At 41.5% G+C, this 19,021-nt stretch overlaps 2 protein-coding genes across 2 annotated transcripts in view; one reads left to right on the top strand and one right to left on the bottom strand.

Moving 5' to 3' along the window:
• MTFR2 (mitochondrial fission regulator 2) overlaps nt 1–19,021 on the bottom strand; it is a 486,796-nt gene that overhangs the window by 375,554 nt on the left and 92,221 nt on the right. The gene's annotated exons all lie outside the window — the stretch shown is intronic.
• The window catches only part of PDE7B (phosphodiesterase 7B), an 81,871-nt gene that overhangs the window by 1,199 nt on the left and 61,651 nt on the right, over nt 1–19,021 (top strand). The window lies entirely within an intron of this gene.

The raw sequence follows: 19,021 nt of genomic DNA, 5'->3' as shown, positions 1-19,021 counted from the left end.
ATGTAGAAATGAGTTGTCGTGTTGGCACAGTACTTCTTAATTCTGATTAGTTGATACTGCATCTTGTCTCATGCTCCACATGGCTTCTGGTTCAAAACCTCTTGCCTTCTGTTGGAGGCAACCTCTTGCCTCCTTCAAAACCTCTTGACTTCTGTTGGAGGCAACCTCTTGCCTCCTTCAAAACCTCTTGACTTCTGTTGAAGTCAGGCTCATAGGCCTACGATTGTCTCAGTATCAGCTGATAATTGTTGTATTCTCCTGTCATTGTACTACCATGACTTAATAGGCTTACTGAAACTGCGTGGCTCCTTGCTTCAGAACTGTGGATTATCTCATCTCTGCAGCCTGGTCACTAAACTCTTCCAGTGCATTCACGCTTCAAAGATTATGCCTTCATCTTCTTTTGCTGTACCCTTTATCGCGACCTATAATTTACCGTATTTTGCACCAGAATAATTTAATTTCTTATGCAGCATAACCTCGTTGCAGGTATTTCAAAGTGCGTGTGTGTGTATGTATGTATTCTCTGTGTGTAACTGTATATGTAAACTTGAACAGTAAGTAACTATCTGTGTATCACTTTTGGATGCCCACCAAGGTTGGCTGTTTCGTCATTGTATGCCCATTATTTCAGATGTTTGCAGTTAAACTAAGAAATGCATGGTTCACTTCTGTGTTGAAAATGGGAATATAAATTCTCAGGCTCCAACGAAAATGTACAACCTGCCACCCCACTCTTTGGGAGTCACTTCAGTTTAAAAGAATAATAAGTAGGAGTGTTGCGGATCAAGAAAGGGGAGGTCAAATTGCTCTTTAAGACGTGGAGCAAATCAGTGAGGAATGTACCGTAGCCAACCAGGGAGATTGAGGTTTGTGTGGTGAATGGTGAGTGTTCAGAGATGGACCCTAATCAAACACAACTTCAGAAATGCTGCATTGGTTACACCTCATGTATGAGTCATAGTGGTTTTTCAGTATGCTTGTGTTATATCTGGTGAAATTAGTTTCATTAGGTAACAAATGAGATTCGCCTTCAGATTCCTGGAGGCAACTAAAAATGTGCATGAATGTACAGAGACAGATTAGTCCACTAGCAGGATATGAGTAACCCGCATTTACTCAAGTGGCTATTACTCGTATCCTGTGAAGGGACAGTCCTCTGCATGGTGCCAGATCCTGTTTCATAAGATCAGTTGACTTGCACCAGTACAAATCAGAGCAGAAGACGACTCCAACTCTCAACATTTTAAATACGAATCATCAGACAGTTTGAGTGAACCAGACCTGGGTTGCTGGTTTTTCCTCCTCAGCAACAGTTGTCCCAGTAGTTTTCCCTCTTGTGGTTTCATTTTAGTCACTTTAAGTACATTGGAGTATGTGGGAAAACCAGTAAATGCTGAAATCTAGTATACTTAAATAAGTGCAAAATCAAAGAATGCAGAAATGGGAAGAAAAGATAATCGTTCGGAAGGATCAGTAGTATGAGGTACTCAGCTTCGTGTTTGTATGGCATTCTGTATGCGTTTGGCTCCTTTAAAAAAAAAAAACTATATAACTTACATATTATAAGAAGGCAGTACTTCAGTAGGAAATCGGGTTTGCTTCAGGTGAAGCTAAAGCAAATAACTTCTGCTCAAGGTACTGCTAGCTAGGCAAATAAAGGTTGATTGTTCAGTAGCAGAGTTCACAGCACTTTCCACATCAAGGGCTTTTTCATTTAAATGTGTAAGTGTTCATGTGATAACTCATGTTCTGTTATCACATCCTCATGAAACTACTTTGCTTACAGTAGAAGAGGAGGAAATAGATATGGATTCTGGAAGGAAACTCAGGATTTCTGCCTTGCTTGATCACGTTAATAGAGATTTAGCTAAGCAAATTCCCTTGTCCTAGCATGAGTGATTGGACTTGGCTTTGGGCTGGCTTTTTAGAAAGGAACAACCCTCTTAACCGTAGGTAGTGAGGGGGAAGGAGAGCTATATCTGGACGTGATGTCAGTTCTGTGGATGGCAATGTCTTGGGGACCCATATAGCAGTAATTCATACCGCATTCCTCTTTCCTGAGGTAGGAGTAGAGAGCTGCTACAGAGCAAAGCTGTCTATGTGTCCTGGGCTCTCAAATAAAAGAGCTATATGTGGGTCTTTCATCTTCTTGTTCAGTACTGAGAATAAGCTACTCCATCTCCCTGCAAAAAAGTGTTTGCAATACATCATGCAGCATATTGTTGGGATGAACGAAGAACACGGATCTCATAGAGACTGCCTGCCTGGGGTTTCTAGTGATTTTGTTTTCCTTCCAAAGCAGTAAAATTCACTTCTCGAGCCCTCTCTTATTGCTGCACTGCTTTTTAAAGTTAGTATCAGTTAAGACTGCAGACCTTTCTCCTGCTCCTGGCCTGCTGTTGCTTAGTAACTCTTTTTTTTTCCCTGTTTCAATCCCTGACCAAATCAGTGCAAAACTGTGGTTTGGTGAAGACTCTCTCCAGCTGTGCCAGAAGCCATTTCACATACTCAAACTGGCCATGTGATAGTAAAAAAGTGCAATAATGGAACATAATTAATTTGAAAAGCATTGGGTGGGAAATGGGTGTAATTCAGTGTCCTTCCTTAGTGTTTCAAATAGATTATTTGCAAGCCAATGCTTTTTACTTGAATAAAATAACAGCATGTGTTGATATTATTACAATTGAATTATTTAAATAATTCTTAATGGAAACCATGTTGATCTCGAGGAGGGAACGGTGTTCTGTTTATGACGCTAACTTTCTTATCACCCTCTCCTAGAGCTCAGCAGCAGCTTTGCAGGTTAAACAAACCTGATCGGGGAATGGGTATAGGTCTGCCTCCAAGGGTCTTCCTTATGAGCATTAGCAACCTCTTAAATTTACGGTGATCATCCCAGATAACTCCAGTGAGATGTTCTGTACTGTTTGACTCTTGCACATGTGCAGACACGCAAGACTTTCAGAGAAGGTGCAGTGGTACTTAGAATTATCAAAGTCCTTTGAGACACTGATCTCTGTGGGTTTTTTGAAATAACTCTGAATGTTTTTTTCCACCTATCTCTTTTTGTCTGTAGATGTTTTCTCAGAAATGTAGGTTCTGATTCATGCATGCATCACGCTCACTGCTAACTGATGAGTCCCTTTGCCATGAGGAGCTAAAACAAGCAGTACCACACATCACTCCTGTTACAGTTTGCTGCTGGGAGACTTTCCCCCAATTATTGGTGTGTCCGTTTACTTCTGCTCTTCAATCAACCGTCTCCTTTCCAACTCAGTAATTTATTCAAACTTCTTGCTATCGTCCAAACTGACCTTGCTATTTCAAACCTTACAGCTGCATGCTGAGGAATCTTGTGATACACCTGTTAGAGTGGTCAGAGTTAAATCATCTCTGCTTCTTCAGTGGTTGCTTGAAGGTCTTCCCTAAAGTTATTCACAAGACCTCCCAAAGACTCAGTTCTTCCATGATATCCAAGGAAACACGCCTTCTACTTCATTTTTTGGTTTGCAATCAACAACTTTTACCGTGCTGTGCAGTAGCTTTGCTGTGCATGTTAAAGCAAATGTCATACTTCCCCTTCCCATCATTACTTACAGAATCACAGAATCATTTGGGTCAGAAAGGACCTTTAAAGATCATCGAGTCCAACCCCCCTGCCATAGGCAGGGACATCTTTCGCTAGATCAGGTTGCTCAAAGCCCATCTTAGCTTGACCTTGAACACTTCCAATGATGGGGCATCCACAACTTCTCTGGGCAACCCGTTCTGGTGTGTACTTGCTGAATCATATTTAGTTGTGATGTCTTGAAACTAATGTATGCTTTTGTAGTCCCACTGCAATAATTAATACCATAAAATGCTTAAAGTCTGAATCTGTGAATTACTGAGAACCAACTGGGAGTTTGGCTAACAGCTTAGAAAGTTCATCATTTTGTGTAGTAGATGTTGAGCATGTAGGTGCCACAGATGTAGATTGCAGCAATAAATAAAACACAGAAGCTATCAAATGACATTGTCTTAGCATGTGACCAGTCTCTTATGTTATTCCTTAGACTGAAAACAGCTTTGTTTGTGTCCTACTGAGAGATGCACAGCAGGCAGAAGGGCAGCTTGGTATATTTTTCTGAAGTTAGGTTTTCTTTTCTTTTATGTTAAGGTTTAAGTTGAAACTTGTTAAATCCATTGCACTTACTAGGGACAAAGAATGTGAATTTGATAGAATCTAGGCTACCTGTGGCAACCTTGATTGCTCTCTGACTGTTGTGTTGAAACTCCAGCCCCTGAGAATAGGAAATATGCTCTTCTATATTCTTGTGAAGAGCTGGTTAAATCAGTGGAACTGTGTGTGATGGTCTCATTAAGAACAGTGAAATTAGATTGTATGCAGTACCACTTCTGTAGTGTGTGTATGTAAACAAGTGATAAAAGACTTAGAATTCAGACCACATCTGTAGGTAGTGCTGTTGAAACATAACTCTTCAGTTTACTGGCTGAACACAGGTTAGTAATACATGTGATTTGGAGTTATTTTTTTCTGAAATACTTTACTAATTAGACAGTTGGCTTCAAAGATAAAAAAAATCATTCTGAGACATTAAATTGTGGTCATTGTTCGAATTCTGGTCCTTTTTTAGCACGTAACTCTTCAGAAGTATTTTAAAAATGTAGTGTAGAATAGGAAGTTGAACTGATATTAAAAGTCTTTGGTTTTAAACATGTCAAAATGAGCTGACGTGTTTGTCAGCCAAATTCTCTGTTTATTTTGGGGGTGAAAATTTTCACTCAACTCTACCTTTAAGTGTTTAACCGCTCTCTCCTACTTCATTCTTATATATATTTTCTGTTGTGGATTTGTTAGGGGTTTGGGATATTTGGAAATAAGAGGTAGGCCAGGGATAAACATTAGAGAATAAATTATCTGAAAATCTCAACAATTTCTGAATGGTCTTTCAGTTCAGCCTTGCTGGCACATTTTTTGTTTGCTTTGTTGTGAATGTTGGAAAACAAAATTTGTTTGCAGAAATACTTGGAGAAGCTCTTCCAGCAGCTGTTCAACTATGTACAACCACAACAGAAAGAAAAAGATTACAATATGGAGTTAAGACTTGAGGATAAAGTTAGCAGATACAATGTAGTTGCCCAGGTTGGGTGTTGGCCAGCATGCAGAAGGTAATACTGCTAGTGTGATAGAAAAGTGACAGAGGTTTTATTGATATCTTGACTTAGAGACAAATCGGCAGTCTGCTAAAAACTATAAAGGCAAATAGAGCAAATTCCAGTGAGTTGTAAAATGGTGGCGAGATCTGTTGCTTTCAGTGAAGCTCTTCTAAATATCAGGAGCCAAAGATGTGGCTTTATATATAAAAACAGTGTTTCTAAAGGAAAAGCTACTGCACTATAATACAACCAGGCTTTTTGATGGGGTTGTTGGGTTTTGTTTTTTTTTTTTTGTATGCTTGTTTGTTTCATTAAGGTTAGAGCTGATAGTTTTCTTTTATCTTTGGTAAATTGACTCTTAAGTGCTTTATACTCTGTGAAGAATTAAACTGATAAACGGCTACCAATAGAAAGCAGTAGTGATATTAGCCATGCTTGCCTAGTGGTGATAATTTTCTGTACTGCTTAAATGTTGTGAGAGAAACATTTAAAATGCACTGTGGGAGGCTTGATACTGCATCTAACTTCCAATGCTTCTAAAGTAGGAGTAAAGCATTGTATGCAACATGTTTGCTATTTCAGCGCTCCTTCATACGAAACTTACAGCTTGCGGTCTATCATACTTCTTAAAACTGTTTGCTTGGAGACATGCATCCCAGACAGCTTTCTGTAGCCCTGCTTTATGAAGTGTGAGTTTAGCTTTCCAGGGAACACAAGGAAAAGGGTGCCCATGTCACCATTTTCTCCACTATGATCTACTCTGACCCCCTCCCCAGAGCTCTGCATTCAGAATATGCTAAACCATGTTACTTGTGATTGCTCACATGCTGCTTAACTGCTGTCACATTTCCAAGGGGCATCTTTATGAATGGGCAAACGTGTATGAATCGGAGTCATACTGCAGGAACTCCCCGGTGTCAGCTTCTTTAGGTTGACTGGAAAAACTTAATTGACCTCAGGATGTTTCTTCACAGCAATTATGCACCCAGTTCTGGCCATGATGCTGTAAAACATGCTAGTCTGCCTGTCTTCTCTTGGTCTGGACTAAAAAGTGCAAATACTTAAAAGAAACCCTCTTGAGACTTCCAGCTTGAAACATGCTTCGACATTTGTTAAAAGCTTTTTGTAAGTCATACTAACTTTGTTCAGAAAGAGCATTTTATCCTGATTAATTACGGGATAAATTACAGTAACTTTTAAGTACTTGACTGGTTCTTGGTGTAGATTTGCAAACGCAAGACAAAAATGTCTCAGCTCTTCATTTTTCCCTCAGCTTGCAACATAAAATTTCTTCTGTCGCTGTTATGACTACAAACAAACAAACTCTGTATGAGAGAAGGAATAAATCCTTCTTATTAACCTCCTGGATAAAGCACTCTTTCGGCTCTTCTGTGGACAGCCAACTATGATTTTCCTTCTTCCCTCCTGAAGTCACTGTAAGATCATAAAAGTTCCTTGTCTTAACCTGTCACCTGCTAGGAAGAGGTGTCGTCCCGTGAAAGTTCCTGATGCTGCAAAGCTGAACATAGTGTGGTCTAAGGTGTGTACAAAGAGGAAGGCCAAACACCACAGGGTTTAGCAGGCTCATCATCGAGAGTGTTGCTGTCAGATCTGCCCCTTATTCCAGTAGCAATACCGGGGCAAAACCCTTCCGTTGCTCATTGACCAGAATATCCTGAAATTCAAGTATCCTCCAAAGTTCTCTCCGAAAATGAAACTTTTAAAATCAGTTAGCAGAGGTTGCTGGCAGTCCTCATGAGCGCTGCCCTGTGGGAGCAGTCCCCAGTCTGGGGAGCCAAGGACCTGGTTCAGATTGCACTGAAGTCAGGCAGAGTCTTTCCATGGACATGAATGGGTGTTGTTCTAGACCAGGACGTTTAATGGTACTTCTAGGTGAAACCCTGTGGAAGGTGTGCTCTTAAGTGTCTCTTTATACACAGGAGACCATTTGGAGAAACTGCAGTAAGCTTCCCCAGCTCTGATCCCTTCTGAAAGGGAAGCATGTGAAGCTCAGCTTCCCTTGGGAGGGTATGAAATCCTTTGCTCTGTAGCCAGCTCTGGCTTGCTTGGAGGTAATGCCCTTCAAATATCATTATCTCAGTGTCCTCCTGCTATCCCTGACCTAAGATAAGGGCAAAGTATTAACCCTAAGGCCTACTTAACAGATGCTCTGTGCAGGTGCAGTTAGAAATGAAGCGGTATCCTGGAGGGTTTTCAGAACGCACTGTGCTGTGGCAGGCATTGCTTCATTCCCCGTTGCTTAAGCACTACCTTGAGATCGAATGGTTTGTTTTCAGCTGCTGGAATTACAGATCAGCCTGACTAACTCTAAACTAAAGTACTACACAGTAGCATTTGATCGCTGCTCTTGAAAGTTAAGTTGTAAAGTAGGTTCATCTAAGTAGAAGAAATTAGTTTTAAGCTTGGTGGAGCTATGTTCCAAAATCATCAAAAACTAGCGTGTTGCACAGATGTGCCAGGTGAATATTCAATTAAAAACCATACAGAACAATTGGAAAATGCAGGCACAGAACATTTCTTAAGCCATCAAAACTTTGACAGGTACAGAAAACGCCTTAAGTACACAGCCCACTAGTCTGTTTTTAATAGCTGTTGGCTAAGTTCTTCCTTGTCTAATAAGAAGTGCTTCTCTGAACAAGCCTCCTGATAGTTAAGGTTAGCAGCAGTTAGTCCTTGGAGGGTTATCTATGCGTGTATCTTGATTATCAGGAGACCTGGTTCAGTGAAGCACCCAGGTGCTTATCCAAATAGCTGCGCCTTCCAAACTTTGCTTATCCAAACATCTTCCAAACAGTTCATGTGTGCAAAACTTAAGCTGGAAATCTTGTAATTACAGGCTTTCATGGAAGATTTCTTACTTCCTGCTTCCAGCCTGAGTGGATATACTGCAGGAACAGCTGCCTTCACAGTAGTTCAGCAATTGCATTTCTAATTGCAAATGGAACTGGGAGAATAAAGGGGTGAGAGAGACAGGCCTCCTGTGAAATGCCGAAAAGAGTGATTTGATCCAGCTTGGGTTGTGCATGCAGGTTTGTCTCATTAAAAGAAGGGGGTGGGGAGGGAAGAATTCTGGACGCCTTGCCTGCAGATTACTTCAATGATTCAGATGATGTTCAAGCACATTAACAGCGAGAAGCAGAAAACCACGTGTGAGAGATTCTGAACTTTATACATGCTGCACAGCTATTACACTTGCTTTCTGTTCTTCCTGGAAGCACTAGTGAGCATACATTTCATGCTCTCATTTGGGAACTAAAGCTAACTGAATAAATTAGTATTGGCAATAGCTCAGGGCCTTTCTTGAACTCCAGTTCAGTGTGTGTAAAAAGAGGTGTGTTGCTTTCTGTGTCCACTGGAAAAGAGACTAAGCAGAGAAGAATTCACTGCACCGCTGAGAACTACAGCCCTAACATGGCAGAGGAGCAAGGCTGCTGGGTGAGACGGTGTCAGCGTACACTTCCAAGCGAGGTCAGCTCTAACATCCTGCTTAGAGTCAGCAAACTGAAAGCTCTGAAGAAAGCAGAGCAGCGAGGAACAGCAGGAACTTACAGGAGACTAGCAAAGGACAGGAGTCGGAAGGAGAGAAGAGGAATTTCTTTAGTGCTGTTCAGTGCACTAGCATGTCTGACTTAAGTTTCATTCTGAGTTCCCTCCTTGTCAGTCATGAATAAGGCAACGATCACAGCTGCCTATCAGCACTAGCACAGCTTTTTCTCTACCTTTTTTCTGTCAGGCAGTCCTGCTCTCTTATTGGAAACCATAATTGCAGCTGTGGATCAAGGGCATGGTGACACAGATAAGCTGGGCTTGATGCAGTGATGCAGTTGTGCATTGCCTCTCGGAGACTCTTTTTTAAGGAGCATCTCGTGAGTTGTGAATTACCAGCTTTTCCTAGCTTCATGCATCTCAGCCAAAGTGACAGAAAATAGCAAGGGTAGCAACTCAAGTTACAGCAGCGTGGGGGCTCATGTTGAAGACATGCTGCAGGCATGAGGGTAGAGAAGCTATTACAGGACTACGCTAGCTGAGCTCCATGAGTAATCAGAAGGTTTCGGTATGTTATCTTCTGTTTCTTCCTCAATGCTAGTTAACTTACCCACGGTAGAAGTGAAAGGTATAGTAGGACTAAACTGGCTAGTGCAGGTAACATACTGCATGCAAGGTGAAGTGCAGCAAATAATATTAAGTAGCTCAAGACAGAAGTGTGCTCAAAGACCCTATTTTGCCTGGGGAGAAAATAAGGAGAAATCAGGAGGAAAGGATTTTTCGGTCTTAACTAGAATGGGGTGTGTTCACTGGGTGGCCTGCATGGCTTACCCACTTGGCATACTCGTGAGAAATGTATGATCTTTGACAAGATTTCCCAGGTCCTTGGTAGGACCTGGATGCTCAGATCTTCACTAATAATTAGGTCTGAAGTTCTGGTTCATTAAGATACAAGTCTGACTTTTAAGTGTCTAAGAAGCTACCTGATTAATGTCAAATAAATGCTTAAGTTATCTACAGAATCCAGCGTTCTGGTTTTCAGAGCTGTAAGATGGGATCTGTAAAATGTGATTATCTACTGAAGGTGCGTAGCTATTAAATCATAATTACATTAAAGAGGTGGAATTCTGAGTAAAGTTATAACCTCTAACTAGGCAGACTCTGCAAGCTCATTTAATTTCCCAGTGGAATAGCAACAGAACAGATCTTCCCTTCCCCCATTGCCAGCAATGCACATCATTAAATATGTACTTAGTAGCTGGCAAAGCAGACTAAAAGTTAAACTAACTTTGCTAATAATGGGCTGGAATTCTCATAATGAAAATGCAAGGTACCTTATTTAAATGTTGGCCCCTTGACAGAATCTGCAACACAAGCCTCACAAGACTGTCACTAATCTTTTTGTAGGTGCCCTGTAGCCAAAAATGTGCTGATGTCTGGCTTTGCACAGACTGGAGACCTGGGAGATTATATGTTTTGAATAGGATCAAATGACTAGAAGGGGAAAGCACTCTATACTTAGCTGTCCTGTCATACAGACAGAAAAATGTTTTGCATGTGACCTTGTTAACAGTGTGAGTTAAGAGCAACACTACAAAGTGGAGGCAGAGCTACTGAAGCTTAGATTATAATTGAGAATCTGTGTTTTTCTGGTCATCTGCTGAACTTCCCCCCCGCCCCAGCCCCATTCTCCCATTTAGACTTAGTGACTTCCATTTTCATGCTGACTCTAGACCAGATGAGATGAGGGTGAGAAGCTAGAGCTAGAAGATGCAGTCTCCTGGGCTGGTTCTCCTCCGTGTTAGAAAGGCAGAGCACCAGTTTCATACAGGATTTCTTTTTCACCATCACTGTCAAGTCCTCCTTTTCTCTTAACAGTCATTTGTTCTCCTTTCCTACTGCAAAGTCTGTCCTGGCGTACTCCTCAGCCGCCATGCCTTTGAGCGTCTTTCCAAATTGCTATGACCGGGCTGACTACCTCACTACAAATTAATTTTCTTCTGTTGCAATGCACACCTCTGTCTTCAACTTAACTGACTCCCACACCTACAGTCTTATTTGCGTCTTCTCTAATTTAGATAGCCTTTTACATCTTCCCCTCCTGCAGCCTCCACCTCTCTGCACCGCAGATTTTCACTGATGCTTCTTGCAACAGAAGATTGACATCCCCTATCCCCCACCTCCCTTCCTCCTTGTTAAAGGCAGAATTTTATTTACTGCTCCTTTCCTTTACCAAAGGACAGCGCATGATAAAGACTGTGCCCTGTTGGAGGCTGCAGACACTTAATCTCCCCTACAAATACAGCTTTCACTGCTACTGTCACTGTCACTGTATGAATGGCTTGTGAAATGCGTCATAAATATCTAGTCCCCAGCTCAAGTCAATAGAATTCCTATTTTTCCCCAGATATCACCCCCTACCTTCTTCTAGTTAGGGCAGATGTAGCTACTGGGACAACTGTCACCATGCAAAGGCACACATGCTACCAACCAGCAACTATTTAAATGATAAGTCTCAGCCAGGAGGTATATATTCTTTACCCTGAGGAAGCTTCTCTTTCACCTTTGTCCAGAAGGAGAGAGCAGGTACCAAAGCTTAATTTTCTATGAAAATCCCATTATATTCTGGATCTCGAACATTGCAACCACGAAAACCCTATGGCTTGTAGGAGTCAGCAGCTTTCCCAGGTGAACTGGTAAGGTGCTGCCAGTAGAAGCTTGCGTGGCTTTAATACTGTTGCTCAAAAGTTCTGTTTCTGTTCCCAGAAACATCTTTTTATCAAGAGAAGGGCCTCAGCCTCTTGTGAGCGAGCACAAGTAAGAAATACAATAGCAAAACTTTGTATCTGTCCCAAGTTGCTCTTGCAGTTGGAGGCTGATAAAATAACACAGGACCTTCTGAGCCCCACACAGGGGCAGAGTGGAAGGAGCAGAGATCAAATAATATGAAGCAGCATGATAGTAAAAAGAAAACCATGTAAAAATATGAATGCCAGACAGATGGGGGGGGTGCAGCTAATCCATGGGAAATCAGAACAGTTGGATGACTGGTTTAAAATCTTTTTAAGGGGGAAAACAGCAATTTAACCGGACCAGATAAGGAGAAAGCAAAGATAAACTGCACTAAAATGCAGAAAGAATGGCTTCTTAGACATTACTTACGTAGTGCCTTAGGACATCACACATCTAAGTAGCCCATTTTACTTGAGTAAATCAAAAACTTCTTTGAAAGCAAGGGTGCGTATCACCTCCACTGCAGGCTGTCATCCTTGAGGATGAGGTAAGAAAACACGTTCTTTAAGGCTTGATATGGGTGAATAGATGTCTGTGGACAAACTTGTTATACAAACAGCGGCTGGTGGAAGGTGGCTGGTGAACAGGAGGCAGCAAGGCACAAATGAGGTGGCCTTCTGTCCTTTGGGGACAGGAGTACTTGGGTTTTGGAGGGGAAAGGGAGGTAGAAAAATTAAAACTCTTCTGTTACTTCTCTCCCTCTGTTATCAACTGTAAAATCTGCAAACTCAGAAGTTGCAACGGAACCAGGGAAGAGCTGGGCAAATATTTAATTTTGCTGTTTCTGTTTACAGGATGTTCCCACAAATTAAGAGACAGGGGGGAAAGGGGGGCTGCCTGCCAGCTCCTGTTCTCATGCCTTGAGCGGTGTGTCTTCCTGCTTGCCTTGAGTGGAAAGCCACACCGGAGAGCATGACGAGAGAGAGGCAAGAAGTCAAGCTGATGGAGCCGCAGATTGTCATTATCCTAAATCACCAGTGACAGGCTCTGAAAATGCAACCTGCAAACTGTTACCGCAGGAGATGACTTCCAAAGAGCGGTCTCCGCTGCTTGAAAAGATACCTAGGAGATGCGGGAGGAGGATGGGTGACCACTGCGATGGGTTTTCTGTACGACGCTGTTGTAAGATGCAGGGTGGGGGAGGGAACTGACTTTCTTCTATTTCCTTTTTAGCTACTGAAGGCATGAACTGGTTTACAGGAAAGGTGCTAGGTTTTTTTTTTTTTTTGGGGGGGGGGGGCGGTGGAGGACAAAGACTCTGTGTGTAACTTAATGCCTTCTGGGGGAAGTCAGCTAGCATTTAGAGCTCTTAGATTCCAGTGTGCAACAGATCAGAAATGAGCTTGGAGTGTCAGCCGTCAAAATACACCCAGAAACCACTTTAAGGAAGCATGAATTATGCATGAGGCACTCAGAAGCTGCTCAGGGCTGAGGGTGCTGACATGTCGCAGGTGAGCTGTGCATGGGAGCAGCGGTGGTCTGGCGGTACCTGCTCGCTGTGTGGCAGCGGGTTGTGTTTCCTGGGCTGCAGGAAGACGTGGGGATTGAAAGCAGACCCGCGTCTCTGGCTGGGGCTGCTCAGCGCGTCGAGAATGTGGTTGTGCGGAGCTCAGCAGGGCCACAAATGTGGAATTAAAAGGAGCAGCCTTCCTTCCATACAGATGCAGACCTCTTTGTACAGCAGAGTTAAGCAGCTTCAGGAAAGAGAGATTTTGAGCTGCTGTGGCACCTTTCCAGGAGCCAGTAAGAACTTGAAATAAAGCCCAAGCCCAAAATGCACTTTATTTAGGCTGAGAGTGGCAGCTTTTCTTACTGCTGTAATTCAACAAGAAAAAACTTATAATCTTGTCTTCAAGTTTCCAGCTTTGAAACTGGATGGACTTAGAGAGCCTTCATGTTAGCTAATCGGTAAGATGAGGGCCAAACCCTCTTCTCATTCTGGATTTACTTTGCCATCAGTGCTGATATCCAGTACAGAGATTACTGTGCCTACTAGTGAGGTGAAAACAGAGTTTGTCTCATAGTGTCCTATACAGCTCACCTCTAAAACCATCCTGCAGAATGTGGGTACAGGTGGATAATAACTTCGGAAACCGTGGAGGCAGGTTCAAGTTACTTCCCCACAAGTTCATTAGTCGGGTTAAATAGCTTATTTTGCATTGAGGGAGGCTAGGGGTGTTTGCACGCTCCTCTAACTTAACAGAGCTAGAGGGATGGTACCTTCAGCAGCATGGCAGTTACTTCGTAAACGAATATACACTTCGAATACCATGACTTAATCTTCTTTATATTTGAAGGTTGGTGACTGCCTGGAAGACTTTGCGGTGTTGAAAGCAGTGGCCTGTTAGCAAGACCAGTTAGTTACCTACCAGTATGGTTGTTGTAACAGAACAGATTGGGCCCCATATTCTGTAACTGACTCAACCCTTCCCAATTTCCCAGGCTGGCAAGTGAACCAGAAGGGGAAGTTTGTCACCATCTGACCCCATTTTGGCTGCTTGAGGCCCAGTAAATCATAAAGTAAAGCCAACTTTGTAAGAATCACTCAGCTGAAGCTCTGGTCCTTCCTCAGAAACATTTAATTTACTGATTTATAGCTTTCATTTTTTTAAATATATTTTTTCCTTTCGCAAATTTTCAAACAAGGAAGAGTAAAATGGCAGTTGGCCAGCAAAGCTGACTTCTCAGGTAAACCAACACAAAAATCAGTTTTGACGTGCTACTGAAGGAATTAAATGGTACTCATCCCCACAAGTTCCTAGGTATGTCTAATTCAACTCATCAAATGCTTATTTGCAATATCTCTAGACTGCTGGTCTGTAATTTATGATGCATGTTATTCTGTGAGTTCAGAAAAAAAACATCACAGTTTAAGATACTTCTTCCCTTCATGTTTATCGTGGTGATAATTAAAATCTTTCAAGTGTGACTTTACTAAAGCTTTCTCCCTTCTTTCCAGTAAGGCCCACTCTGCTCCACTTTGTACAGAATGGGAGAGAGGAGCTGAGCCTGCCAGGGCCTCTTAGAGTTTGGTGATGAGCTGAGGCATGATTAGAAACTGGAAGAAGGAGAGACCAGGAACTTTTATGTGTCAGTGAGAAAGGATGGGAGTTTTAGAAACAGTGTGTGTGGAACTTGAGCCAAAAAAAAGGGTTTAAACTTTTGAAGATCCAGCTTCTGTTCCTAGGCATGACAGAAATAAAAAACGAATTGAGCTATAAAACGTGCTTATTGGAGTTGGCTGGGGTGTGATCACTTGTAAAGCATTACTATCAACAGGATGAGGGTTTTTTCCTCTGCAGGGAAGAGAAATTAAGGAATATAAAATACACAGCATAATATAGTCACGAGCATTTGAAATGCACATATGTATAATGTCCTTCAGCTTCCCTCTGACTTTTGTGTTCATGAACCATTTCTGCAGTTCTGGTGAGGAAGGGAGGAATAAAACCTCAGTGCTGCAAACGAGCGGTAACGTCACTGTCACTTGTGTATGTCAGCACTGCTTTGGGTGTTTTAAATCTGTGGGGTCTTGTTTCTGAGGTACAGGTAAGCTGCGTCAGGCAGGGGGTTCTGCTCAGTGATAGTCTTGATAGCTCAGGATAACTCTCAACATTAACAGTGCTCCCCATCCTTTACTGTTCATACTGTTGTAAAACCCGATCTTGGAGGTTGCCCTGTTGTGCAACCTAGATACCCGTGCCCAGTAGGGTACAGGTAGGCACTGTGCAGGTGAAAAAAACCCCACAGTTATGGGGTTCCAGAAGAGTGAAAAGAAAATCTAAATAAACAAATGCAATCAATGGATGTGTTTGGAACTGTTCTCAAGTAATGACTACGATTTGTAAGACTAACCACTTGCTCAGCAGTTAAGTAGTTGTAGAACTGGATTTTAAGGAAAGACTGAAGGAAACCAAAGTGCTCAACTGCCACAAATATCCTGCTCTGTTCCTGTAAGAGAACATAAACCAACAACTAATAAAAAAAAAAAAAGTTTTATTAACTGTTGGAAGAATTATTTCTATCAGCATTTCCCAGTAAACTTGAAGTGACTTAATTCCCAAACTTTCTTTCAAAAAAAGGCGTTTTTTCAGGCTGTTGGAAGTTGGCCACTAAATGTGTCTGTTACACATTAGGCACTGTTTTTCAAAACACCTTGTGGACTGCTAATTGGGGTTTGCATAATACCGCAAAATTGCAGGCATTCCTTTGAAATAAGTAGGAATGAAAACTGCTTTTCTGAGGTAAAAGAAAAAGGAATTTTTTATTTTTAACAAAAAGCCCTAACAAAAATCCTTTGTTTGAATATGTTATAATTATTGTTTGCTTTTTTTTCCTAAAGAAATTACAATCGTTTGAGGAAAAGTTTCTAAGCAGTTTTGAGTTACACAAGTTCAAGGGGGCCTTGTACATACAGTACTACTGTTCAGGCCAAGAGGTAAACAATTATGAAATGCCTTTGAAATGCAGGGTTGGTAAGGCTTTTCAAGGTTATGTATTTTGTCACTGAACACAACAGTAAGTTGTTGGGAGCAGCAGTGAGTGATACTTACTTATGCACAGATGTGCAAATGAAAAAGTTACAAAATTTAATAGCTCAGGGTCCAAATTCTTAGTTATAACACCCTGTTGTAAATCTGACTTACCCTATAGGGACTGGGACAGTATTAAAAAAAAAAAAAAAAAAAATTAATTAGAGAAATAGACTTGCTTGGTCAAAATTCAGACTTACTCTGCTCTTTGGCTGCTGAGTTCATATGCATTTCAGGCCTGTCCATGCTGCAGACCTGGGGCTGTTACTGGCTTTGGGCCTGAAGGTGTTTTCAGGGTAGAACAGGATCAAACCAGAGCTGGCATAGAGAAACATAAGGCTGCATTCTCTATTTCTGTCCTTTCTAACCATTGGATCACTCTGAGCTGTGAATCCTTTCCATGGCTTTGAATTTTCAAAACGTCAGTCCAGGCAAGCAGATTTGGCTTGTTTCCTAAGTGTCCAACAACTTACCATGACCGGATGTGGGTAGGAACTCTTACGAAGGAAAAGCTGGAGAAAGCCAGTTTCAGAGCATCGCCGAAGAGTGGCTGGGTGCATGAGAGAGCCGGTCCTATCCAATTAACTCTTATTTCTGTCCTGAAATTCTGAAAGTGCAGTTGTAGCATCTCATCATGCTCTGGGTGACGTACCCAGCCTGAAAGCATGAGTATGATATTTCCAAATCTGCTTCACCTCTCTGCATGATTCTCTGTTTAATGAAATACAGCAAAAGGAAAGCTTTTAGGCAAGCAGATGTGCTGGATGCTAACAGAGTTGGAAACTTACACAGTATTTACCAATGAGAACAGTCTCTTACGGTCAGAAGCTCAGTACAGCAAATAATACTGTAGCTTGGAGAACAGAGAGGTGTCGGGGAAAGGAGAATTTTTTGTTTCGAGTGTCAGGTTTGACAGTACTTTTGTTTATATCTACTAAATATCTAATGCTTGTATCTAAGACCTGGTATTTCAGGCTTGTATAAAGAAGGCTTTAAATGAAAAGTACTCGTCCTTCACGTTAATCAATTACACAAAAATAAGGAAAGAAAATTACCTTTTGTTATATTTGAAGCGCAGGAGGAGGCGGCAAGGGCAGATTAGCAGGGCTTTGTTCAGCAGTGCCTGTGTATGAAATAAACAGCTTCTGACAGGAAGATTACAAAAACTGAAATCATGAAGAGAGAAAAGCTGTTGCTAAATGGTAAGCGTGAATTTGCTTTATTTACCTACCTTTTTCCTTCTGCTTAAGCAGAGATACATTCCAGGTTCTTGGAGATTTTAGTCATCCCTGAGCTGTCAAAAACTTTGTCACCTGCACAGTAAACACACCTTTACACAGCTTTTTGGGTGGGAGAAGCTCCCTGCCTTCTCATGCGGTACCCCATGGGCTCCACCGTGCCGCTAATGCTGGGGCGCAGAGTTCCTGCGCAACAGTGGCTGGCAGCGCTAAATAGACTGCAGAAAGGAGTGTCCAGTGCTGTATAATTTTAACTTCACACATCTCCCTTGGAAAGACAGGCAGGTGAATGAAGGAAATGCAAGAGGCCAGAGGTAGAAAAACATCCTGATGACAGAAGAAATTCTTTCTTCTAATGCGAGGTTTTCTCACTGAGCCACGACTTCAGAAAATAACGATGAGTGGTCATAGGTATCTACTAAGCGTAGAATTTGCTTTAGATTGAAAACAAGAGCAGGAAGAGTAAAAAAGTCTCTCCAGAAGAGCACAGCATGCACCTGTCTCTCTTTGCAGCAGTGATGAGAGAATATCATCATCCTCTCCACAGAGTTCTTGTGAGTGTGAAGGTGAGGATCACAGAAAATAGTCGCATACGATTTAAGCTTTCGTTCCTTACAGTTCTTACTTATTTTCGCTCATCCTGATACACTATAAAGAATGAAATATGTAATAAAAATACTCATTAGTTAAAGTAATTTTGTTCATTTGCTTACTATTTCCGTAGAAATTTATCTACCTGTAATTACAAATAGCAGAGATTCTAATGATTTTAATTAATTAAATTTTAAAATAATTAAATTTTAATTAATTAATTTTAATTGTCATTAACTGGAGATAACATGTCAGTACATCAACGCTTTTTAAAACCTGCCATTTCTGTCGCAGAGTTTCAGAAAAGCAGAGGAATGTAATTGTTTGCTGTCACAAGAGGTGCCTCTGCAAAATTTGTATCGAAATGCAGTTTCCTGTTGCAGGCGCACCCATGGTTCGAATATATTCTGTTCTAGTGTTTCTTATTTTAGTCCCACTTCTTAGAAATTGCAGGGGGGGACCCCAAAAGGCAGATAAACCACACGGTGAGAACAGTGTCTTCTGAGACCTGAAATGAAGTTTTCTTTGCTTTTTGGGTTTTCTAGCACTTTACTTGTTTCCCCTAGTTTCTGGGTTTGGCCCATAACAGTTGAAAGGTATGCTTACACAAAAGCCTCCAAAGAAGTCTTATCTCAATATTATTTTGAGGACATGAAGGTTGTGGATCATACAAGGCCTGTTTACATGATCCTTGGATGGATTTGGACGAAAATAAGTGGTCTGCCTTAGCAGTCTACCTTATGTATTTGGAATAGTGATAACATAGATGTTAATTTGTGTACTTGTAGAGAAATGTCTTCAAGCAATTTTGCTCCTGAACGGAAGATGGTAGGTTTGTTTAATTTTATCATGGCCCATTAACGTTCTTTACCTAAAATCTATTAGAAACTGAACAAAAATACTGTGAGATGGAATATTTCCTCAATACTTCCAGTCCAGCCAAAATGTGATTTAACTTTGTGACTCTTTGCTGAGACCAAAAATACTGCCTTTCCATTAGCCTACTCCATCTAAAGGCAAGAAATTAAAGCAAAACCACATCTCCAGCAATGAAAGCTGTTCATTCTAGTGCGATTCCATTAAGCAAGCAGAACTAGATCTGTATATGAAAACGCACTGAACATCATCTAAGCGATCATAGCATTTCTCAGTTAGCTGTAAACTGTCATATTGATTCAAATTGCACTTTCCCCACAC

The sequence above is a fragment of the Pelecanus crispus genome, chromosome 3 (assembly GCF_030463565.1).
Source record: "Pelecanus crispus isolate bPelCri1 chromosome 3, bPelCri1.pri, whole genome shotgun sequence".
In the NCBI taxonomy this organism is placed as follows: domain Eukaryota; kingdom Metazoa; phylum Chordata; class Aves; order Pelecaniformes; family Pelecanidae; genus Pelecanus; species Pelecanus crispus.
This window is presented reverse-complemented; position numbering and strand designations above follow the sequence as displayed.